Source organism: Ovis aries, chromosome 2 (assembly GCF_016772045.2).
Source record: "Ovis aries strain OAR_USU_Benz2616 breed Rambouillet chromosome 2, ARS-UI_Ramb_v3.0, whole genome shotgun sequence".
Classification (NCBI taxonomy): Eukaryota; Metazoa; Chordata; class Mammalia; order Artiodactyla; family Bovidae; genus Ovis; species Ovis aries.
Genome location: NC_056055.1, coordinates 147,461,738 through 147,486,549, shown reverse-complemented (window position 1 = coordinate 147,486,549; position 24,812 = coordinate 147,461,738). Strand labels below are relative to the sequence as shown.

Sequence of the window (24,812 nt, the reverse complement as noted above, 5' to 3'; positions counted from 1 at the left end):
ACGTAATACGCTGGGCGGGGAGTGTCTGTTTGGTCGGGGAGGAGCCACCTTTTGGTCGGTTCTGGTAAGGACAGTCCTTTGGCCCTGTGGGAAACAGAAACGGAAAGCGAATTCTCTCTTCCACGGAGTAAGACGGCAGCGCTTCAGCAATGCCAGCGGGTATTTTGTCGACTTTGCAGGGTTCGGCCTGAAAATTCAGACTTCCCTCCCTGCGGCTGTCTCGCACCACCCCTTGTCACCTAAGATCGGGAGGGCGTGCAAGCGTGATTGGGGACTTCCCAGCCCAGAGGTGAAGGGAGACTGCCACAGACCCTGATGTCAACAGGAAGTTAGTAGGCTTGACTGGCGAATGCAGGCAGCCCCCAGCCCCGCCCAGTGTGAGATTACAGGGACAAGCCGAGAGATAACACTAAGAAGACATCTCTTAGTGGAGATATGTAGCCCCCGCCGGGTGAAGTGAGCTCGTTCCAGGATAAACCTGCCCTCCTGTGGGTCCCCAAGAAGTAACTCTTTCCTCTGGGAATTTGTGGGTGGGTATGAAAAAGATCAAGTATGATGTTAATCAACTTTATTACTTCACGCGAAGATTGTAATGTTTATTTGGCTTTGACCAATGCCTGGTGACAGACGCGGAAGGACTTGAACTACCAACTCAGTTTAGGAGGAAGCCAAGACTGAAGGTTTTCTACCTCCCAGTATGTAAGTTCCCTGTATTCTTTAATATACAACGTTCCTTTAATAAAACAAACAAAATCCCCAACAACTTATTTTTGATGTAGCTGCCATTCTTTTCTTGGATTCAATACAGCAAGTTTTGGCTGAAGCAGCCAGGAACTTAATTAGCAACTAATGTACCAACTTGTAGTAAACATCAACATTTGTCTATGTCATGAGGGAAAAAAAAAAAAAAAGACACCCACACTGAAAAATGGCAGCTTTGGTTAAGTACAGAAGCCACATAAATGTGAGTCCTTCGAGTTGCTACTCACTCTGGCATTCTGCAGCCCTGGGTGACTATAGGTGGTAGTTCATCTGCTTCATAATGAGAACCTTGTGGTCCAGAGTTATATGGAGGTGGAAGGGGTCATTTAGGCTACTGAAAAGATATATTTAGGCAATGCCATCAGTTGGTGGGCTTCCCAGGTGGTGCAGTGGTAAAGAATCCACCTGCCAACGCAGGAGATGCAAGAGACCCTCGGCAGGGAAGATCCCTGGGTCGGGAAGATCCCCTGTAGAATGAAATGGCAACCCACTCCGGGATTCTTACCTGGAAAATCCTGTGGACATGGGTTAACAATGCACATTCAATGAAGTTTGGATAGGCCAGAGAAGTTTGGTTGTGTTTTGCACTGGGTAAGAGAAATACAGAATCTTTGTTTACTCGAGGACAGAAAATACCCAATTCAGTACGTTATAGCTGTTTTCTTAGTTTAGTTACTAACTACATTCTGTAGCTAGTAATAGCTTTTTCCTCCCCAGGAATTGTAATATGCTTAAAGAAAAGACTTATTTACACAGGACCACTATAGTACTCTGCATATATGTAGGCCCTTGCTGATTTCCCACCTGAATGGGAATTTTATTTGCCTTGACTTTGGCAACTGGCTTAATGTCAAAACACATAGTGAAAGTTGCTGAAGTGAAGTAGAACATTGAGCTTACAAGTCAGCCTGGTTTATGCTTTACTTTACTGTCTCTTCATAAAATAGTACCAAATCTTTAGTTACTGTGGGAAGTTTATCTTGTAGGTAGAAGATAAACACATTATATGCTTAGTTATGTGTATACAAAATTATCTGTTAGGACTGTTAAGGTCCGCCTCCCCCCGCCCCCCGCCCTTTAGTTGCTTACAGGTTGTATTCAGTATTTCAAAGCAAAAACAAACAAACCAAAAAACATTGTGTCCCATGGTACTCATCTTTAGTCCTTTAGTTTCAAACATTGGGGAATAAAAAGAGGTTGCTGATTAAATATAGAGAAATAATGTCATCTTCTTAATGCCACGAAATTGCTGTCCTGGTGAAACACGATCAAAAGTGGTTTAAGTGTTTGGCATTTAGATTATGTCATTCATTCATTCAATCACTTAAAAAAATAATTATTCAGAACTTATTCTGTGACCAGTGCTGCACTAGGGTCAGTTTATAAAACCTAATAACGTTCCTATTTTTCTGGATGTCGCATTCTAATGGGAGGAGGAAAACGGGAAATATGTAATAACCAGAAAATATACAATGTGCATGAGAACTTTGGTAACATCTAAATAATAATGCACATTGCAGTTTCACGGGTGCTTTTCCATATAGATGCCCTCTCCTGACCCTCACCGTTAGCATCACATAATACCCATCAATAATAATACATATTTACTCTCAGGGAAGTAATTGCTGGATGAAGATTGAGTGATGAGAACTGATTTTGAGGGAAAATAGAAAGAAACCTCTATTTTTAGGAATCTACCATAGTCTTGATTGGGCCATTGCTGAAGGAAAGAAGTTGGGATACAAGACACCTAATCTCTCAAAATGTATCCTTTTTCTTCTGTATTTTTACAGCATGGTTTCATTTATTTTCTCCTTTTTGTTTTAATAGAGATTTTCTATGTCAAGTTTCTTCAAATAATTTTTGTTTATCATCCTCCTCATTGCTTCTAAATGTAAGTTTCTGTTTTCTTTCTCCTTTGAGGTAGGAAATCATACTGACCTATATCTTTTCCTTTTTTCTTGAGCTGCCCTTTCTTTTTAAAGGCAAAATAAATATTTCCATCTCTATCAGTTTTAAAAGTCATCTTTTAGCATTTTGTTTTTTTAAATAGTCACTCAGAAAGATACTAGATAACAAGTTCTTGCTGTTAACCACCTTACCATTTGAGTTTTAAGAAAAGTCAAAACTGCCATGTCTTCAACAAACTAGAACTATAATTTAATGGCCACACATGGCAGTCATGCCTTTTCCAAAGAAAATGACAACAATTTAATTTGATGAGGAAATACTTCTAGAATTGTCATTCTGTTTTTTTCACTTGTTTACTAAATTGTATCAAGAAAGATCCTACTCTGTGTAATTGAAAGTTAGATGCCCTTCCACTGGCAGAACAGGGTTGTGATTATGCTTAGAGACTGTGAGCTCAGGAGATCAGGATTTACATCTCAGCTGCTGCTGCTGAGTCGCTTCAGTCGTGTCCGACTCTGTGCGACCCCATAGACAGCAGCCCACCAGGCTCCCCCGTCCCTGGGATTCTCCAGGCAAGAACACTGGAGTGTGTTGCCATTTCCTTCTCCAATGCATGAAAGTGAAAAGTGAAAATGAAGTCGCTCAATCCTGTCTGACTCTTAGCAACCCCATGGGCTGCAGCCTACCAGGCTCCTCTGTCTATGGGATTTTCTATGCAAGAGTACTGGAGTGGGGTGCCATTGCCTCTTAATTGCTGTGTCACCTCAGGAAAATAACCTCAAATTTCTCAGTTGTAAAATGAGAATAACGATGATATCTGTACTGTTAAAAGGTTGTTGTAAGCACTTAGCCCTAATCCTGGCATGTTACACATGCCCTATACTTGACTGCCAGCAATTTTTTTGGACAAATAATGAGTAAGAGATAGTGCTAGCACTCAAATAATACACAATTTATAGAGGAAACAACTTAGTTATATGCATAAACATTATACAATAACTGGCCATCTAACTGAGTTTTTACACAGTATCCCTTTCTGCAAGAAGCAGAAGCTGATAGGTTGATGCAGCAGAAAAGTTTGAAAGGATACTGTTTGTATTTCAAAAATACAAATAAGTTGAAAATAGAAAAAAAAAACTAAGTTTACTAGGTCATAATAACCATTTCCCAATTATTTTCAAAAATTCAGTTTTAAAGTTTTAGTTTTAATAAAGTGTGCACTTTTGAAAGCTTTTCAACACAAATATTTGGGCAAAAGTATCAGGAGTCAGAGATACATTTTCCAAACATCCATTTTTTTCTAAATGCTTCCTCCATAGCTTAAGTCCTTTTAAAATTTTACTTGCATATTTACACATCTTTAAAACAACACCTGTGCCTCAAAGGCATAGATTGACTGGGCTTCTTTTATTTTACAATAAATGTTCAAGAGCAAGCTACAGTCAAATGTTGGTAGAGTGCCTTGTCTTTTCCTTGAAATCCTGGTTGACGTTTAGCTGATGGGCACTGTGGGGTTAGCAGTCTCAGCCTGGGTCCATTCTCACTGAAGAGTGGCTGTTTTAATTGCTTACTACCCATGGCATTCAGTTCAGTTCAGTTCAGTTTAGTCGCTCAGTCATCTCCAACTCTTAGCAACCCTGTGAATCGCAGCACGTGCCATACAGCTAGTTAAATATTTTTGTTTCTCTGCTGCTCTTATACAGATGACAAAGTCTTCAAATAGGGACAGAGACATGAGTTATTGCTGTAAAATGAATTATTGAAATCAAATATTGAGATAAATCCAACCAGACTTCTGAATTGCTAAATAAGAGAGTTACACTAAATTTAAAAAATAAAGCATTGTCAATTACAAATTATTTTCATTATTAATGCACTGCTGCTGCTGCTGCTAAGTTGCTTCAGTCATGTCCGACTCTGTGCCACCCCAGAGATGGCAGCCTACCAGGCTCCCCCGTCTCTGGGATTTTCTAGGCAAGAACACCAGAGTGGGTTGCCATTTCCTTCCCCAATGCATGAAAGTGAAAAGTGAAAGTGAATGCTCAGTCATGTCTGACTTCGCTAGATTATATCAATTACTTTAAAAAATCTTGTTTCATCCTTATCTCATCCCTTACTTTTAAGTTTTCGTTTGTATTTTATGGTATGTCATAATTGTACATGTAAAGAAAATGTATGTTTATATATATTAGGGGGTTCATGTTCAAAGATTTTAGCTGATAGGGATCAAGAATAAAGTACTTGACCTCAGCTCTAGAGAGCCTCCTAAGGGCTAGTTCAGTTCAGTCACTCAGTCGTGTCTGATTCTTTGTGACCTTATGGACTACAGCACACCAGGCTTCCCTGTCCATCACCAACTCCCGGAGCTTACTCAAACTCATGTCCATTGAGTAGGTGATGCCATGCAACCATCTTATCCTCTGTCATCCCCTTCTCCTCCTGCCTTCAATCTTTCCCAGCATCAGGGTTTTTTTCTAGTGAGTCAGTTCTTCACATCAGGTGGCCAAAGTATTGAAGTTTCAGCTTCAGCATCAGTCCTTCCAATGAACATTCAGGACTGATTTCTTTTAGGATGGACTGGTTAGATCTCTTTGCAGTCCAAGGGACACAAGCGTCTTCTCCAACACCACAAGTCAAAAGCATCAATTCTTTGGCACTCAGCTTTCTTTATAGTCCAACTCTCACATCCATACATGACTACTGGAAAAACCATAGCTTTGATTATATGGACCTTTGCTGGCAAAGTAATGTCTCTGCTTTTTAATATGCTGTCTAGATTGGTCATAATGTTTCTTCCAAGGAGGAAGCATCTTTTAATTTCATGGCTGCAATCACCCTCTGCAGTCATTTTGGAGCCCCCAAAATAAAGTCTCTCACTGTTTCCATTGTTTCACCAGCTGTATGCCATGAAATGATGGGATAACACCACCCTTATGGCAGAAAGAGAGAACTAAAAAACCTCTTGATGAAGGTGAAAGAGAAGAGTGAAAAAGTTAGCTTAAAACTCAACAATCCGCCATGATCTTAGTTTTCTGAATGTTGAGTTTAATATCTCAGGTTCTTGATATTTCTCCTGGCAATCTTGATTCTAGCTTGTACTTCATCCAGCCCAGCATTTCTCATGATGTATTCTGCATATAAGTTAAATAAGCAGGGTAACAATATACAACCTTGACTTACTCCTTTTCCGATTTGGAAGCAGTCTGTTGTTCCATGTCCAGTTCTAACTCTTGCTTCTTGACCTGCATTCTCAGGAGTCAGGTAAGGTGGTGGTCCGGTATTCCCATTTCTTTAAGAATTTTCCACTGTTTGTTGTGATCCACACAGTCAAAGGCTTTGGCATAGTCAATAAAAGGCTAGAGACTGTGATACATTTGAAGAGGAGTATTAACAAGAATGAAGGTGTGGAGGTGAAATGGGAGAGGGCTCCAGGAGGAAAGTGGAATGCAGCTTTTAGATTTTGGAAGTTGAACTTTCAAATTACTAGTGCTATTATTGCTTTGTGACAAATGTCAGTATATTAACACATGGAACCTGAATATATTTCAGAGCCTATTGCCAGACATGTGCTGTCCAGATGATTTGTTCCTGAATTGAATATTTTAATAAAATTAATTTTTATTTAAAAATAGTTTATATTTGCTGTAGAAATTTTAGGGGGAAAATCACATCATATTGAAGACTATTATATGAATTATTTATAATTCCATCACCAAGAGGTAGGCATTATTAATATATTTCCTACCATTTTTTAATTGCATAAATGTATGTGTAAATGCATATGTGTGCACATATATATACACACTCAACATCTGTTAATTAGAGGGTGAACTGAGATGGTCTTCGCTGGAAGGAAGAGATCTCCAAGGAAGAGATCACCATAGGTAGATTGTATTGACATTCCAAAGGGAGAATCTGTGAGAGATTCCTGATGGCAGAGATGGCCAGAATATGACAAGTTCATTCCTGTGTTTCATTTGCTGTACTGACCTTTAGTAGTCCCAGGTCTGGGCTTCCCTGGTGGCTCAGATGGTAAAGAATCCACCTGCAATGTGGGAGACCTGGATTTGATCTCTGGGTTGGGAAGATCCCCTGGAGGAGGGCATGGCAACCCACTCCAGTATTCTTGCCTGGAGAATCCCCATGGACAGAGGAGCCTGGAGGGCTGCAGACCCAGATCTTCCATGAAAGTCTGCCTACGCAGGTCTTCCACATGTAATAGGTTTATATTGTGTTGCTTTGATATGCAGATGACGCCACCCTTATGGCAGAAAGTGAAGAGGAACTAAAAAGCCTCTTTGATGAAAGTGAAAGAGGAGAGCGAAAAAGTTGACCTAAAGCTCAACATTCAGAAAACGAAGATCATGGCATCCGGTCCCATCACTTCATGGGAAATAGATGGGGAAACAATGGAAACAATGTCAGACTTTATTTTTTTGGGCTCCAGAATCACTGCAGATGGTGATTGCAGCCATGAAATTAAAAGACGCTTACTCCTTGGAAGGAAAGTTATGACCAACCTAGACAGCATATTCAAAAGCAGAGACATTACTTTGCCGACTAAGGTCCGTCTAGTCAAGGCTATGGTTTTTCCTGTGGTCATGTATGGATGTGAGAGTTGTACTGTGAAGAAGGCTGAGCGCTGAAGAATGGATGCTTTTGAACTGTGGTGTTCGAGAAGACTCTTGAGAGTCCCTTCGACTGCAAGGAGATCCAACCAGTCCATTCTGAAGGAGATCAACCCTGGGATTTCCTTGGAGGGAATGATGCTAAAGCTGAAACTTCAGTACTTTGGCCACCTCATGAGAAGAGTTGACTCATTGGAAAAAACTCTGACGATGGGAGGGATTGGGGGCAGGAGGAGAAGGGGACAACCGAGAATGAGATGGCTGGATCGCATCACGGACTCGATGGATGTGAGTCTGAGCTAACTCTGGGAGATGGTGATGGACAGGGAGGCCTGGCGTGCTGCGATTCATGGGGTCGCAAAGAGTCGGACACGACTGAGTGACTAAACTGAACTGAACTGAACTGAGGGAGAAGGCAATGGCACCCCACTCCAGTACTCTTGCCTGGAAAATCCCATGGACGGAGGAGCCTGGAAGGCCACAGTCCATGGGGTCGCTGAGGGTTGGACATAACTGAGTGACGTCACTTTCACTTTTCACTTTCCTGCATTGGAGAAGGAAATGGCAACCTACTTCAGTGTTCTTGCCTGGAGAATCCCAGGGACAGGGAGCCTGGTGGGCTGCCGTCTATGGGGTCGCACAGAGTTGGACACGACTGAAGTGGCTTAGCAGCAGCAGCAGTGGCCCCATGTGGTGGAGCAGAGCTACATAGAAAAGTGTACCTGTAGAAAGTGAGAGAGGGAGCATAGATTGAGAATTCCATGCAGGGGAGACAATGAGAGCATAAGCCCTATAGAATTTGTCAGATATCTTATGAACTGTGCCAGACTTCACCATGCTCTGCAGGATAGGAGGGCCATTTCAGTAGGCATGCTTCCAGCTGCGAGGTAAAGATGACACTGAGTACATGTGGCCCAGCAACAGAGAATTGACTTTTCACACTTAATAGAAAGAGCCAATAATTCATTGAGGTCAGAACTCGGGTGTGCCCTATAATTTTCTTGTCTTCTCTTTCATGGTTGCAAAATGACTGCTACAGCTCCCCACATCATTTCTTCCTACAACTCCAGTTCAACGCAGGTTGTAACAAGATGAAACATAGAGTTTCTCCCATTTGCATTTTCTGAGAGAAAAGCCCCGTGAGTCTCACGCAGAATTTTTTTTATATAGCTCATTGGCTAGAACTTGGCTGTGTTCACCTCCCCTAAAATAAAGTGATACCTGCTCAAAACACTTAAAAATTCTGATTTTTAATGCATTGGTTTTTTTTTTTAATAGGAGCTTAAGCCATTTTATTTCAAAAATAACCCAAGGCTGCCTGAAAAATTTGTCTTTTAGATGCTTTCCTTATCCGAGCACACACATTGCCCTCCCAGAGAATCCCCAATAGGAAGTACCAGAGCAGCCACTCAGTTACTTGTTGTGTGGCAAAGTGAGCTAGAAAGTTGCTCTCAAGCCTCGCTATATATTTGACTCACAGGCAGACATATATACAATTATCCATTGCATCAGAATCTCCATGATTGGAACTTTATTGTCAGTTATTTCTCTTTTCAATTCCACTTGTGAGACTAGTCTCCAGCCAGACTTGAGAACTAAGGATTAGGGCCTCTACTAGCATAGCACCGATGGAGAGTGCAATGAAGTCTCATCGTCCACTATAAAATCACACTGAATTCACGAATACTGAACCACTGCCCCTGGGGAAGTATAAAATTAGGTTCCTGAGGTCATAATATTTCTAAAATCAACTAACACATAACCTTGTTTTCTGTGTGTTTCTCTTTAAAGACCCCTTATTTAATATATGTTGTTGATTCACTAATATTATACTCAGGGTCAACGATACTGTAACTCACCTGAAGAAAGCATATCACATATTTCTCTTTGAGGCACATCACAGCCTTCCAGTGCTTGGATATGCCAGGTTACACTCCAGGACTATGCTTGGAGTCATTTCAAACAGTGAAATCACCAGCTAATGTGCAAAACGATGAAACATTAATGCTGAACATGTGTTGAATAGGATGCTGGTTTGTAAGGTGAAAACTGAAACAAGAAGCAGAGCATCCCTTTTTTAAGCCTCAGCTGGGAAAATTAAATTTTATAACATTTTAAATAGAATAGCTCCTGAATACACCTACAAGAATTTAGTTTTTCTCCTGAATTCCTAATGAGAACAGGTGTATCCGAGTCCTGCATTTGTGTGTCTATTTGCACATTTGTGTTAAGGGTGTAAAGATCCAACAGTTCTAGGGGGCTTGCATGGTCTTTCCCACCCCTCAGAACTGGTACACAATCTTAGAACTTAATCAGAGGGTTCCATTTCATTGATTCTTTCCCCCTCAAATGCAGTAAAAATCGCAAGAGGGATATATTGTACTCTGTGGGAGATTTTTAAAATTTTAATGAAAGAGTAGTCCAAATTATTTTGTTACTACAAATGATCTATTTAAAATACTTAATTTATGATTTTAATAGATAGATTAATGTTAATAAGGATGCAAACATGGACTATGAGTGTTAACTAATTTTCTACATCTCAGAAATATTTTGTTTTTCGGGAATAGACTGCTTACATGCACAGGAATGTGCTGTGTGCCGTTAATTAGGAATTAAGAATAGTATTTTCATGTAATATTTGTAGAACACCACATTTAGTATTTGTAGAACTGTAGAAAAAACCTGAACTTCCTCACAAAATGAAATTCTAAAAGCTGACCCAGGGTCTTAGGTGGTGCCAAACGCTGCCTTTGGCCTATCAAGTTCCCTGGAAGCTCAATGACCCAGCTTCTCCTATGTGGAGCCAACAGACTCAAAGCAGCACCGAATCCTAGACTTTGAACTGTAGGCATACCGTTCACTTCCCTTGCTTCCTTCCTTAGGCTCTTCTGCACAGCGACTGGTTGCTGATGGTGATGCCTCTGCTGCCACCTTGTGGGGACTTTACTATCAAATCTTAATTGCATCACAACTGATTTGGCTGGTCTCAAGTCAAAAAAACTATAACTAGGTACAATTATAGATTTTTTGCCAGATTAAAAAAAAAGGGAAATTATCTATATTTCCCAATGGGAAGATAATTTCGTATGAAGTATTATATTTTACAAAAACAGAGAAAACAGTAACAGGACTAATTTTTCTAGTAGTAGAGAATTTCACTATTTTGCAAAAGTAGACTGAGATTCATAGAGTTGTATTATTCTGCCCAGTGTCACACAGCCAGTAAATGAACTTGGAGTCAATGATCCGTCTGAAATATTTACTGCACAGTTCCTTCAAGAGTTAAAACAGACAATAATGACTAGAACCAATTGTTTTAAAATGTAGGTTTTATTGTTATTGCAGTAGGATGAGGATAACAGATCAGGAGGTGATCGCCAAGTCGGTTACAGTTTCTAATAGGAGGGGCACACCAGACTGCATAGGGAAGCACCAGGATCAGTCAGGAGGTATAAAGAGCCAAGGAAAAGGATGAGTGGAGCCTGCATTTTGGTTTCCATGGGAAAGGCCAGGCCAGGCAGGGTAAGCAGGGTTAGAATTGGCTAGTTTGAAAAATTTCAGCAGGCTCTGGGTCATATAGGCTGTTTCTTCTAGTTGCCTGGTATCTGGCCCCAGGGAGATTAGTGCAGAGGATTCTGCCTTTTGACAAGACAGATCTAGAGAGAGGTGGTAGTTCAGAGTTCAGGCCCTAGATCACCTAGTTTGCCTACAAAAGACCATGTTGAGTCTTTTGCTGTCTTTAATAATTGGTTAGCCCCAGGAAGGGTTTCCCTGGCATCTCAGTGGTGAAGAATCTGCCTGCAATGCAGGAGATGCAAGTTCAGTCCCTGGCTTGGGAAGATCCCCTGGAGAAGGAGGTAGCATCCCACTCCAGTACTCTTGCCTGGAGAATCCCATGGACAGAGGAGCCTGGCAGGATGCAGTCTGTCCATATGACCACAAAAAGTCAGATATGACTGAGTGACTAAACACATACGCACAATTCCCTTTGGTAGGTTCTGAGCTTCCTTGATAGCTCAGTGGTAATGAATCCACCTGCAATGCAGGAGACACAGGTTCGATCCCTGGGGCAGGAAGATCCCCTGGAGAAGGAAATGGCAACCCTCTCCAGTATTCTTGCCTGGGAAATCTCATGGCTGGCTACAGTTCATGGGGTCACAAAAGAGTCAGATCGACTTAGTGACTAAACAAGTCCTGGGAAGGGCAGTTAGTCTGGCCCCAGATCCCAGAACTTCAAAAATTTAGGAAATAAGAAAATGTAGTTAGTGTACCGATTAACATATTCTCTTGAAATCAGAATGTGTATGTGAATAAATGAAATCAGTGGAGTTAATAAAGGGAAACTGTCCTAATTCTGTTATAGGTATTAATTTGTTTTCTGCATGATGTGGTTAGCTAATAATGTTCTACATGAACATTTCTCAAATATCAATCAGAAGGAAATAGCAATATTGATCTAAATATCAACTATCTGGGGGGACTTCCGTGGTGGTCCAGTGGTTTAGAATCTGCCTTGCAATGAAGGGATGTGGGTTTGATCCCTTGTCAGGGGGCTAAGCTCCCACATGCCTTGGAGCAACTAGGTCTGCATGCCACAACTAGAAAGTTCGTGCACCACAGAAGATCCTGAGTGTGGCAACTAAGACCTGATGCAGCCAAATGAATAGATAGACACATTAAAAAATAAAAAATAAAAAAAAATATGAACTACTTTTTTCATTCTTGAATAACTATGATAAAGTCATAGTAAGCTTGAAGATACATGTTTGCTTAGTTAATACTTAAGGTTGAGATTATAACCATTAAATTTTTCAAATTTATACTGAAAAAGCTCTATCTTAGGCACATGCTTTTCTAATAGAAATCAGTTTTTTATTTCCTTCTAAACAGTTTTTACTTTATGTGTACATTTATTTGAAATAATATACAGAAAAGCATTTTATACAGGAATTTTAACTTAAATAAATATTTGATCTTTCTTACCTACATATCTAAATATTTGCTATATCCCCACTCACCCCTTTTTGGTATACTTTCTCTTGATTTAATTATGTTTTCTGATATCACTAACTACCATTTTGACAATTATGAGCAAACTGTGGCCTAAAGATTCTGTTGCTAGGTTACATTCTTCTTTCTCCTCCCCCTCCCCTTTCTTCTGAGCTGGTTGCCATAGTGCCTCTTGTAATGGGTGGATCAAGTCTGTAATGGAATCATGGTGGCTGAATAAAAACCTAGGTTTTCTTTCATTCTCCGTCTCATCTCCATAGCTTAATTGCTCAGTCAAGCATTTGTTTTTAATGAAAGAGAACTTCACTATTCAATATAATCTTTCTATAAATACTAACTTTAAGCAATTTATCTGGATTTTTGCCTTACAGAAAAATTACATAAATTGGGTCTCTAATTGAAGAGCTGTTAAATTTTGGCAGGATTATAAATGTACGTTATGGAATTTGTTTCTCTTCACCATTTTTTATCTTTTCCACTTGCCTCTGAAGATTCATGCTCCACCCTCCTCTATACTGAACTACTCCCTGGGAGGCTGTTGTGTCCCTAAACTCCCTTTTTCTTTGGCTTTTGATGGAGATCAGTCATTGGAATTTCTGAAAGGAGATTGGAGACAGGGAAGAGAGACAGGGAACTCCCTTCCATCCAGTGTATCTTACATACCTCCACTGAAGGTCGTGTCAGGTGGCCCTCTCCACACAGCGGCTCTTTCCAGGTTTCAGTATCTGCTTCCTTGCCTTGCCCTCACAGCCTAAGTGTGGTAATTGATTCTCACTGTTGCTTGCACTGATGAGCTATATTATCCCTTATTGGTGTCTCTTAACTATGTCAACACCTTTGTAAATAGTGACTTTATTATAATCCCTCAATTACTGTTTGAGTATGCCATCTGCATTTTTAATAAATAAATGTACCAACAACTAGAGGGCTTCCCTAGTTGGCTCAGCTGGTAACGAATCCTCCCGCCAATGCAAGAGATGCAAAAGCCATGGGTTCGATCCTTGGGTAGGGAAGATCCCTTGGAGAAGGAAACGACAACCAGCTCTAGTATTCTTGCCTGGAAAACTCCATGGACAGAGGAGCCTGACAATCTACTGTCCATGGAGTCGCAAAGAGTCAGACACCACTGAGCACTCATGCACGGCAACAATTGAGGTTTATGGGTAGAAGCCAGAAAACAAAGCAACAGTTTGAGATAGACTAAGTTGAGCAGATCTTGGATGGTGCATTAATTGAGTTTCTTATACCCACTCTGGTGGTTTTTGCACCATCACTGATCATGGATCCTCATCTGTGTTAGTATATGTCACAATTCCTATCCTCTGGGACCTTACAAGGGGTGTACTAAACTTTTTCTTTTACTTAATTTCTAATTTGGGAGAACTCAATAAAGTGCTTTATAGCTTAATTCTTAGCTTTTAAGCAACTTAGAAAGCTTAAACCAGGAACTTCATTCATTTATTCAAAACCACAGGAGCACTTTGGGTTATCATTTTCCAAACATGAAAATCAGTTAGGTCATGTTTTGTCTTAAAAATATTTTGTAACTGTTTTTTGGCTTGTGCCTACATTCACGATGCACCTTATTACTATCTTAGTTTCCTCTTAAAATTTATTGAATAACTGGTGCTATTTATTTCACAAGGTTGTTGTGAATATCAAATATAATATTCTTCAAAATAGCTGTGAAAAGTATCATGTGCTATATAAATACATAGATCGTAGGGGAATTCCCTCGTGGTCCAGCGCTTAGGACTCTGTGCTTTCACTTTGAGGGCCCAGGTAATCGGCTCAATCTCTGATCTGGGAACTATGCTCTCAGAAGCTGCACAGTGTGACCAGATTCATAAATATATAAACAACAAACATTTATGGAAAACAAGATTCTAATCTTTTCATTCATTCTTATTACCAGGTCGTATTTCCACCAGCAATCTTATCTTCACACATGCATGTGTGGAAATGAGATGATCTCAGCTTTTAGGCAGTCGTGATCTATTTAAGAATTGGACCACTTTTATGGTTTCGATCAAATTATTTTAGGTTTTGGTAACTCAAACTCACATAATATATAAGTTACTGACTGAAGGGATAAGCACCAACCAAAAGTATCAGTCAATGATATTTAATTTCTATCTTTCTAGAAAGTCAGTGTTGTGAGTGTATGATCTCATGTTAATATGGGTCTGATATTCACAAGCATGAAACCTGTATTTAAAATTTAAGACAGGATTTCCCTGGTGGTCAGTTATTAAGAATCTGCCTTTCAGTGCAGGGGATTGGGGGTGGGGTTCCACCTCTTGTCGGGGAACTAAGATCCCACTTGTGGTGGAGCAACTAAGCCCGTGCACCACAACTAAGTTTGCATGCCACAACCAGAGAGTCTGTGTGTCACAGTGAAAGATCCTGCATGACACAGTGAAGATTCTGTGTGCCGCGACTAAGACCCAATGCAACCAAACAAACTAAACAATAAGTAAACATTTAAAAATAAAATGTAAGACAGGTGTTTTTCCAATATTACCTGAATCACAGGTAACTTCACCAAGGCGAATTATAGTGTTGGTGCTTTTATTGAGCATTAGTGATAGACACACACTGTGATTAACATTACACAGCATTTCTAAAGAAGCTGTGTTGAATCCAGATTGCTTAATAGAGCTTTAGCAATCCAAGTATATATATATATATTCAGAAGCTACCATTCTTCACCTTTCTGAAGAGCCCTGTTGATACTTTTCATATATGTATTACTGTTTATTAAATTGATTTAAAATTTGTGCTTCTGCCAATAGAGTACTTCATATTACCAGAATCAAAAACAGACAACTGTGCTGTTGAAAGCCTAGCTGAATAAGGTCAATTTGTAAAGTGGCTGGTTTCAATAATAAATGGTAAATAATATTCAGGTTTTTCTTACTTAGGAAGCTTATAGCTCTCTGTCCTCCCTAGCGGGATGAATCTTAGGCAGCTGCTGAAAGAAACTGAACCTTTGGACTTTTAATGAAATTATTACCAGATGACTTCACTTTGTGTTGTCATATTTTTATACCTTGTGAAATTAACACATATAGAGCCTTCATTATTTCATGTTGAAAACACAATGAATGATTTCTGGAGAAAGTATGATAATTATTGCATGTCTATCAGTTAAAGCAATGTTGTGAAATCTATGTGAATATATTTTAGCATGAAATAAATTCTAGAGTGGAACCAAGGCGACAATGCAGCAGACACTTATGACTGTGTCTCCTCTTCCTCACCTTTTAGATGATTTATGTTATAGATAACTATGTTCCCTTAAAATTCATTTATTGAAGCCTAGCAGTGTGATGGCTCCAGCACTCTTGACTGGAGAATCCCATGGATGGAGGAGCCTGGTAGGCTGCAGTCCATGGGGTCGTTAAGAGTCGGACACGACTGAACGACTTCTCTTTCCCTTTTCATTTTCATGCACTGGAGAAGGAAATGGCAACCCAGTGTTCTTGCCTGGAGAATCCCAGGGATAGGGGAGCCTGGTGGGCTGCCGCCTATGGGGTCGCAGAGTCGGACATGACTGAAGCGACTTAGCAGCAGCAGCACCAGCCACAGTGTGATGGTATTTGGAGATAGCATTATTGAATGGTAATAAGGTTTAGATGAGGTTATGAAGGTGTGCCTCTCAGAGTGGAATTTTTAGTGCCCTGATAAGAAACACTGAAGAATTCACTTCTCTGTCTCCCTCTGGCTAAAGGCCATGTGTGAAAACAGTGAGAAGGCAGCCAGCTGCAGCTCAAGGTGTCTCACCAATCCTCTGTCACCTTGATCTTGAGATTTTAGTCTCTAGAACTGGGAGAAATAAATTCCCATTGTTTAAGCAGTCCTGTCTAGGATGTTTTTGTTAAGGCAGCACGAGCTGTCCAAGACATTGGGTGTGCGTAATTTCTCAAACTATGTGGATTTAAAGGTTGCCAGAATCACTTTGCATTTATAATAAGCTTCACCTTTAATTCACTAGGTCATAATCTGTTTCTATCATTCATGAATTCTATGGAAAACAATGTCAAAGAGGCATGAATTTCTTGGGCCCTCTCACTTTCATTGACAATAAGAATGATTTCCATTTTAAGGCCATTTTTGGAGGAATATCTCTTACAGAATTCTTCACTACTTCTTAACAGTTGCAGTGTATCAGGTGGGAAATAGAAAGGTTCAGTAAGAAGCAAATGCTGGGTGGTTGGTAGGCACTGTTCCCTCCAACCAGCCTCTTAGATCAACAACCTACTTAACATTGTCACTTAGTCTCCTAAGCGTCTCAGATCTAACATGTTCAATACTGATTTTTGATTTGGCCATCCCAAACAGTTCTTCCTCCAGTTGCCACCAGTGGCAATGATACACAAAACTGGACACTAGTTAAAGTAGTAAGGGTAATTTAAATTGGTCATAGACTATTAATAATAGGGAAATTATAGGGAAAAGAATCTGATGTGAATTGAACTCAACTTTGATTTGTAGATAAGAGACTGTGTGTTTTAAAGGGAGGATGAGGGAATAAGGGGTGGGGGTAAGTGAGGGCCTTGTAGAATCTGGAAAGCAAGGAAAAATTACAAAGAGCAGGAAGAGGGGTCTAGCCCAAGCAAAATCCTTCAGGGTTTGCCAAGTGGCACTTATCAAAGTAGGCTCCTCCCCTCTCTTGGAGACTGGGAGATGGGACCCTATCTCCAGGTGCAGGCTGGAACAAGCCAGCCAGCAACAGTAAATTCTTTTGGAAGCTTTGAGTCTTTTCATATGGGCACTTTAAGAGGCCTAGGGTCATTCTAGGGATACAACCTTGAGCTGTTAGAAACTAAGTTAGTTTTTGTTCAAGTTTGTATGGGCCAGGGTTAAGAAGATCACTCAGAAGAACCTGGCTAGAGTTTGGCCAAGGAGAGAAACTTTGTCACCAAGCCAATAATGGTCAAATCCAAAGCATCAGGAAATCAAGAAGGCTATACCTTAAAAATTCAAAATTATCTGACCACTTCTCACCATCTCAACTGTTGCTCTATGGTAAGTCACCATTATTTCTAAATTACCAACAGATTGCTGATAGATCTTCTTGCTTCTCTACTAATCCACTTCAGTCTGTTGTCAGCATAGCTGAAAGAGTGATGCTTTAAAACATAAATTATATCATGTCAGACTAAGGCTCCAATCCCTTAAGTGGCCATTATCTTACCCAGAGGATGAAAGAATGTGCTTGCAAAGGTATATAAAGTCCTGATGTGATCTTCACCAATGTTCCTGCTCTGTAACCATTCTATGACTCACCTCTGGTTCAATCCACACCAGACTCACTGAGCTCCTTACTTTGCTTTAAACAGGTAATCAGATTTCTGGATTATAGCTCTAGTTCTGCTTGGAATATACTTCCTACAGAGAATTTCATGTCTAACTTGCTCATGTCCTTTAATCCTTTGCACCAAACATCCTTTGCTTTGCAAGGCTACTTTGGGCACCCCATTCTATACTGCCACCTACTTAGTCACCTCCCTGCCCCACCTCTCTTTTCATGTTCCTTTTGTTCCACAGCATTTATCATCTTCTAACTTATCTAGTCAAGGCTATGGTTTTTCCAGTAGTTGTGTATGGATGTGAGAGTTGGACTGTGAAGAAAGCTGAGTGCCGAAGAATTGATGCTTTTGAACTGTGGTGTTGGAGATGACTCTTGAGAATCCCTTGGACTTCAAGGAGATCCAATCAGTCCGTCCTAAAGGAAATCAGTCCTGGGTGTTCATTGGAAGGACTGATGCTGAAGCTGAAACTCCAATACTTTGGCCACCTCATGCGAAGAGTTGACTCACTGGAAAAGACCCTGATGCTGGGAGGGATTGGGGCAAGAGGAGAAGGGGACGACAGAAGATGAGATGGCTGGATGGCATCATTGACTCAATGGACATGAGTTTGGGTAAACTCCGGGAGTTGGTGATGGACAGGGAGGCCTGGTGTGCTGCGATTCATTGCTGGGGGCCGCAAAGAGTTGGACATGACTGAGCAACTGAACTGAACTGAACTGAACATACTATATATTAATTTACTTATTCATTATCTTTATTTATTATTTCTTATTCTTTCTTCTAGAATATAAGCTCCACAAGGGCAAAGACATCCTCCCCACTTCCACTGATGTATATTTTTTCCTTCTAAACTAGTACTGTAATATAGATGTTAAATAAGCATTTATTGACTAAAATGAATTAGGCCATGTATGTGAAATTTCTTAGTGCTATAAAATAAGCTCCATTCATGCTGTTTTTCATTAGCTGGTATATCTTAGTGTTTGGTGTATAAATGATTCCTGAGAGGGGCAGATTCTGGCTCTGAAGTTTGCTGAGGAGCGGTAAATATTTACTGTCCCTATTTTCTTATGTTTTCCATCTGTGAAGAGGGAGAGAAAGAAAAAATTCATTTAGAGGGAAAGAGAAAGTGAGATGGGCATAGATAGGAAAGGGAACCATCGTTATTTCACTGTTTATATTGTATTAGTAAAGGTACTGGTTAATTGAATATCTAAACTCACCCTGAGGCCAAGACCGCCAAGATTTGGAAGAAATACTGTAAGTAGACACAGTCATGAAAACTTTACACTTGTCAGAAAGCATGTATGTCCTGTGTAAGGGAACAAATTTTTAGCTCATCTTAGTCAAAACCATGAATTTTCTTGTTTATTTCTCTAGTTATTGGTGTGCCATTTTTTTTCTGCTCTTTGAGACCTCTTCACTTATGGTGCAAATAATTTTTGTTTTATTTTAAAATACTATGTGGGTAGAGAGAGAGAGTAAATGGGCACTCTTCTCTAAAGCAAGGAGACCAGTGAATCTGGTGCGGATTGAGCTAAAGGTGAGTCACAGAGTGGTTACAGAGCAGCGGCACTGGGGAAGATCACATCAGGACTTTACAGGCCATAGCAAGCATATTCTTTCATCCTCTGGGTGAGATAAGGGCCACTTATGGGATTGGACCCTTAGCTGGACATGATGTAACTTATTTTTTTAAAGCGTTGCTCTTTCAGCTGTGATGTCAGTAGACTGAAGTGGGTTAGTGGAGAAGCAAGAAGATCTATCAGCGAAATACAAAATTTTGTATTTTAAAATACAAAGCAAAAAGATGTATTGTTTAAGAGACCACATTCTGCAGCTAAACTTCCTGAGTTCTAACCTCAGCTTTGCTATGCTACCACTGCAATTATAGATAAATGATATACAACCCTCCACCTTACTTTTTACATTTATAAAATAATAATTGTCTATACCTGATGGAGTTCTTTAGGGGAATAACACTTCACAAAACAGTGCCTGTTATATAGTATTTATTATTGTTGTTGTTTAGTCACTAAGTCATGTCTGGCTCTTTGTGACCCTATGGACTGTAGCCCTCCAGGCTTCTCTGTCCATGGCAAGAAAACTGGAGTTGGTAGCCATTCCCTCCCCCAGGGGATCTTTCGGATCCAACCATTGTCTCCTGCATTGGCAGGGATATTCTTTGCTACGGAGCCACCAGAAAAGTCCATTTACTCTATAAGCTATTTTTTATGAAATAACGGAGTAATTTATGAAAAAACATGTACAATTTAAGATGGTTTTTATACATTCTATTTTCATAAAATGATATGTTCATACCATAACTGAATCATGGAGCAGATTGTCATTACTGTTACTATTGAGCTGCACTATGAAGGCCTGCAAGCCTGTGCTTAACCAGCCTTAAGTCCAAAGAAATGTCTTTGATGTGTGCAACAGAGACATCAAAGGTTTAAGGGATGGGAGAGCTTGCACGTCTGACACAATATCCTTGAGAAATACCCTACCATGCCTGGAGGACTGCAGGTGGGACACCGGGCAGTCTTTGCTCCAGGGGCCGGGAGTTACCAATTATAGGGGGAATTGACATCAAGTTGACTCACTGGTTACCAGGGGAACCAGCAGAAGGCATGTCCCTTGCTGCCCCTTTTGATAAGCTATCTTGGTGGCTAAAGTAACAATTATTAGCCAGGGCCTGGGGCAAGTATGTGGGAAGGTCAGCCAGGTGAGCAGGGTGTAGGTGAAGCAGGCACTCACTGGTCAAGCAGGGGATATACAGAGAGGAAGAGAACAGCCATCTTGGGTTGCTGTATCATAAAATTACTTTTAAAAAATACTCCTATTGATCCATTTGAAATTTCAGTTCCTACCCTGGAAAATTTATTATATGAAATAATGGGTTTAGAGAGAGATACAGTAGACTATAGTGTTGAAAATCTTCTCTGCATCTCAAAGGATAGTGTAAGTGTGGTAAAATAATTTTCCATTTACCCTTCTGAGTTCTTGGCAGAGATCCCCATAATAACAAACAGATGAGCAAGTGAAAAAAAGCCCAGAGGTTTACTAACATGTATACTCATGTGTATGTCGGAGAAGGCAATGGCACCCCACTCCAGTGCTCTTGCCTGGAAAATCCCATGGATGGAGGAGCCTGGTAGGCTGCAGTCCATGGGGTCGCTAAGAGTCGGACACGACTGAGCGACTTCACTTTCACTTTTCACTTTCATGCATGTGTATGTTGTTGTTATATGTGTGTGTGTGCTTAGTGGTTGCCAACTAGCTGCTGAGAGTCATTTTCAACTCTCAGACCCCACAGACTGTAGCCCACCAGGCTCCTCTGTCCATGGGATTTCCCAGGCAAGAATACTGGAGTGGGTTCCCATTTCCTTCTCCAGGGAATCTTCTTGACCCAGGGATCAAACCTGCATCTCCTGCAGGTCTCCTATACTGCAGGCAGATTCTTTACTGCTGAGCCTCCAGGGAAGATGACATGGGAGATAATCAGAAAAATGAATAATTCTCAGAGGTGGCTTAGAACTTTGGCTTAAATGCCATCTTCAGCTAAAGAGAAAAGGAAGGTATGAGTAAACTACGTGTGGGGTAGTTACCAGGAAAAGAAGGATAAACAAGCATACGATTTGTTATATAGATTTAAATCCCTGCCTTCGTTATGGTAAGGGTCCACACTTGTCTCAGAATACTCATCTCTGTCCTTCCTGGTAGAGAGTGGAGGAGTGTCACTTTAGTCCTGCTTTTACACAAATGGAGAATAGAGAATTTTTCTTGTATCTGCTTCTTCTCAATTGCCTTCAGAATAATCCTTGTGCCAAGTGGCATATTTTGGGGTGGGATATTCTGCTACCCTTCAGTAGGAGTTTCCCTGGGTAGTTCTTTCTCTAAGAAAGAAACATACTACCTAGAACTTCAAAGGGTCTGATATTTTATCCTATTTACCAGCTGACAAGTAGCTTGCCACAAATTCACAGAAGTTGACAGAAGAACAGAAGAGGTTTCTCTGTCAGAGACAAAGGACTCTGTTACTCACAGCACAATAGGCTGTGGATTCCTCAGCTTGGAGGAATTCTCATGAATTCCTTTTGCTCCCAAGTTCCACTGAGTAAAATGAAGCTGCTAGATAGGTAATATAGAAGCAATGGGTTTGAATCACCATGGAGAAACTCTAAGTTTAGGAAAATCCTGCTAGCATACACAAGCAAACTTTTCCCTGGAAGGAGAGTTTGTCTTTGCTATCCTGCAGCCAAGCTTCTCTCTGCCCTTGAAGAAAACAGTATTTCTATCTTGAAATTATGGGTTTCCTAGCTTTTGAACTGTGATGTTGGAGAAGACTCTTGAGAGTCCCTTGGACTGCAAGGAGATCCAATCAGTCCATTCTGAAGGAGATCAGCCCTGGGATTTCTTTGGAAGGAATGATGCTAAAGCTGAAACTCCAGTACCTCATGCGAAGAGTTGACTCATTGGAAAAGACTCTGATGCTGGGAGGGATTGGGGGCAGGAGGAGAAGGGGACGACAGAGGATGAGATGGCTGGATGGCATCACTGACTCGATGGACGCGAGTCTGAGTGAACTCTGGGAGTTGGTGATGGACAGGGAGGCCTGTCGTGCTGCGATTCATGGGGTTGCAAAGAGTTGGACACGACTGAGCGACTGAACTGACCTGAACTGAGGTGGCAATAGTGGTAAAGAGTTCGCTTGCCAATGCAGGAGACATAAGAAATGTGGGTCGGGAAGATCCCCTGGAGAAGGGCATGGCAACCCACTCCAGTATTCTTGCCTGGAGAATCCCATGGACAGAGGAGCCTGGAGGGCTATAGTCAGACATGATTGAAGCAACTTAGCACATCTTGAAATTATATACGTAGAAATGCAAGGGGCCCATGGAGTGTTGACACAATTGCAATGCATTGATAAGGCTAGTACAATGAAAAGAAGATGCACAAAAATTCTGACTAGAGATTTAGACTAAAATTGTAAATGAAAAACATTTGGTCCTTTCTGAGCATTTCCTCGAATATGTAGTTAATTAGAATAAAACTTTGCAATGATTTTGATAGGGACAGAATGGACAAAGTAAGTGTTTAAATAGTGAATCACACTAGGGGATTGTAAATAGAAAAATACGGGAGACCCCTGTAAATTAAGAGGGTAGCTTAACCACAAAACCAAGCAGGCTTGTTTAACAACAAAACCATGAAACAGGATGGGATGGGACACGCCCCCAAACAATAAAACAATGGTGGTATGATATGCACATCCTGCCCTGTGAGCTCAGTAAATTTATGATCTCTAGGACATGCTCTCTGCATACATAAAAAACAATTTGTGGACCATCACACAGGGATAAGAAAATGACCCTTTTCAACCTGGAAGAGGAACTAATGATGGAAGCATGACATCTACTCAAGAAAGACAAAGAAGGTCTTTTCCCCCTCCCCACCCTCTTGTAAGTCTCACAGGTGTCCTATTCTAATAAATCACTTCTTATTTACCACTTTACTATGGCTGAATTCTTCTCTGCACTGAGCCATAAATGACTATCATACCAGAGCTCTTTGGAGCCCCCTTGAAATGATATCAATTGGTTTCAATTTGTTTTGCTTTGTAATGTTTTATCACTTGATGCTTTAATGAGTCAAATGTTCTTTCCTCCTATCAAAAGGTTTTTACCATCCCCCTTTATCTATTTATGCCAATTGAGAAATGGAAACCCACTCCAGTGTTCTTGCCTGGAGAACCCCAGGGACGGCGGAGCCTGGTGGGCTGCCATCTATGAGGTCGCACAGAGTCGGACACGACTGAAGCGACTTAGCAGCAGCAGCTTAGAGGAGTGAAGAATTTGCCCAGGGTTATACAGTCAGCAGTGGAGAAGGCAATGGCAACCCACTCCAGTACTCTGGCCTGGAAAATCCCATGGACGGAGGAGCCTGGTGTGCTGCAGTCCATGGGGTCGCTAAGAGTCAGACACGACTGAAGCGACCATCCCATACCAACCTCATTAGACAAAGTATTTCTTATTGCGTTAGCGGAACCAAGGCACACTTTCTCAAGGGTGCTTTGTACCTTACCAATCTTCCTTTCTGTCTCTTTCTGGGAAAATTAGGTTTTACAATGTTGAACAAGTTCCTCCTCTGTAGGATAGCTGAACAAGTTCCTCCTCTGTAGTTACTCAGCTTTGCAAGGTTAATTTCCCCTGCCAATAGGTAACCCTTTCTTCCACATTTTTATTTATTTATTTTTTACATCCTTATTTTTAAGAAACATTTTAGCAGTTGTCTTATTCTTCAGAGGTAACTCAAAATAATATCATCACAGTCTTTTTTGTTTGTTTCTAAACTAAATTTACAGCTGTCCTTCCTATGTGTGTTTCCTTTTTTTCAGGCTGGAGCTGAAAATTCACTTGAGCTCCAGAGAAATGCAGAACTGTTCAATGACTATTACTTAATAAATCAAAGTAATTCAGCATTTAACTTTTCACTGAGTGATTAAATAACAAGCTGCTCCTTTCAATGGATATTATTAGGAGGCACAACTCAAGAGTTAAGAGTTTGCCCAAATGTTGAGTCATCTATTGGGTTACTAGATAATATATAGAATGCCTTGTATATTATCAGCGAATAAACAGCAGATCATTTTTTAGTACAAGTGTATGTCTCATTCAACGTTTGGGACATACTCATTTTTTTTTTAAAATTCATTGTTGATTTGAAAATAAAATTGAACATCCTGTATTTTTTATTTGCTAGATCTGGCAACTCTTGTCACCATTTATTTACCAAACAAGCTATAATAACCTTTTTGTAAAATTTAGTGTCAAGAGCGTTTTAGCTTAGATGCACTACTTTTGGAGCAGAAGTCGGTTTCATAATTTTGGTGCTACGGAAAAGAGATGTAAGTAACTCTGCAAGTTTTGAAATTCATATATTTCGTAGTCCATTTTTAAAAAAGTGGACGAATAGGTAAAAAGAAGTCATGGGCGGGCGGGCTGTTCTGGGATTTCTAAGGTGAAAAGAAACCGGCCTAGAGAGCCTTTCCAAAAAGCGTGGAAGTTAACTACAGCAAAGCTTTCTTTGCAGTTGAGGAAGGCTAGAGCGCGAGACCTCTAAGCTAGTCAATAGGGGCGGAGTAGGAAAAGGCTGGGCTCGTGAAGCCAATCAGAGA

At 40.5% G+C, this 24,812-nt stretch overlaps 2 long non-coding RNA genes across 2 annotated transcripts; both read left to right on the top strand.

Moving 5' to 3' along the window:
• The first annotated feature begins 46 nt into the window (after window positions 1–46).
• Window positions 47–12,237, top strand: LOC132659315 (uncharacterized). The gene is made up of 2 exons (XR_009599608.1): window positions 47–699; window positions 6,924–12,237. It is a non-coding gene; the product is annotated as an uncharacterized LOC132659315 (long non-coding RNA).
• A 4,654-nt stretch (window positions 12,238–16,891) lies between these two features.
• LOC132659316 (uncharacterized) lies at window positions 16,892–18,532 on the top strand. Its single transcript, XR_009599609.1, has 2 exons — window positions 16,892–17,345; window positions 17,868–18,532. It is a non-coding gene; the product is annotated as an uncharacterized LOC132659316 (long non-coding RNA).
• Window positions 18,533–24,812: the final 6,280 nt, after the last annotated feature.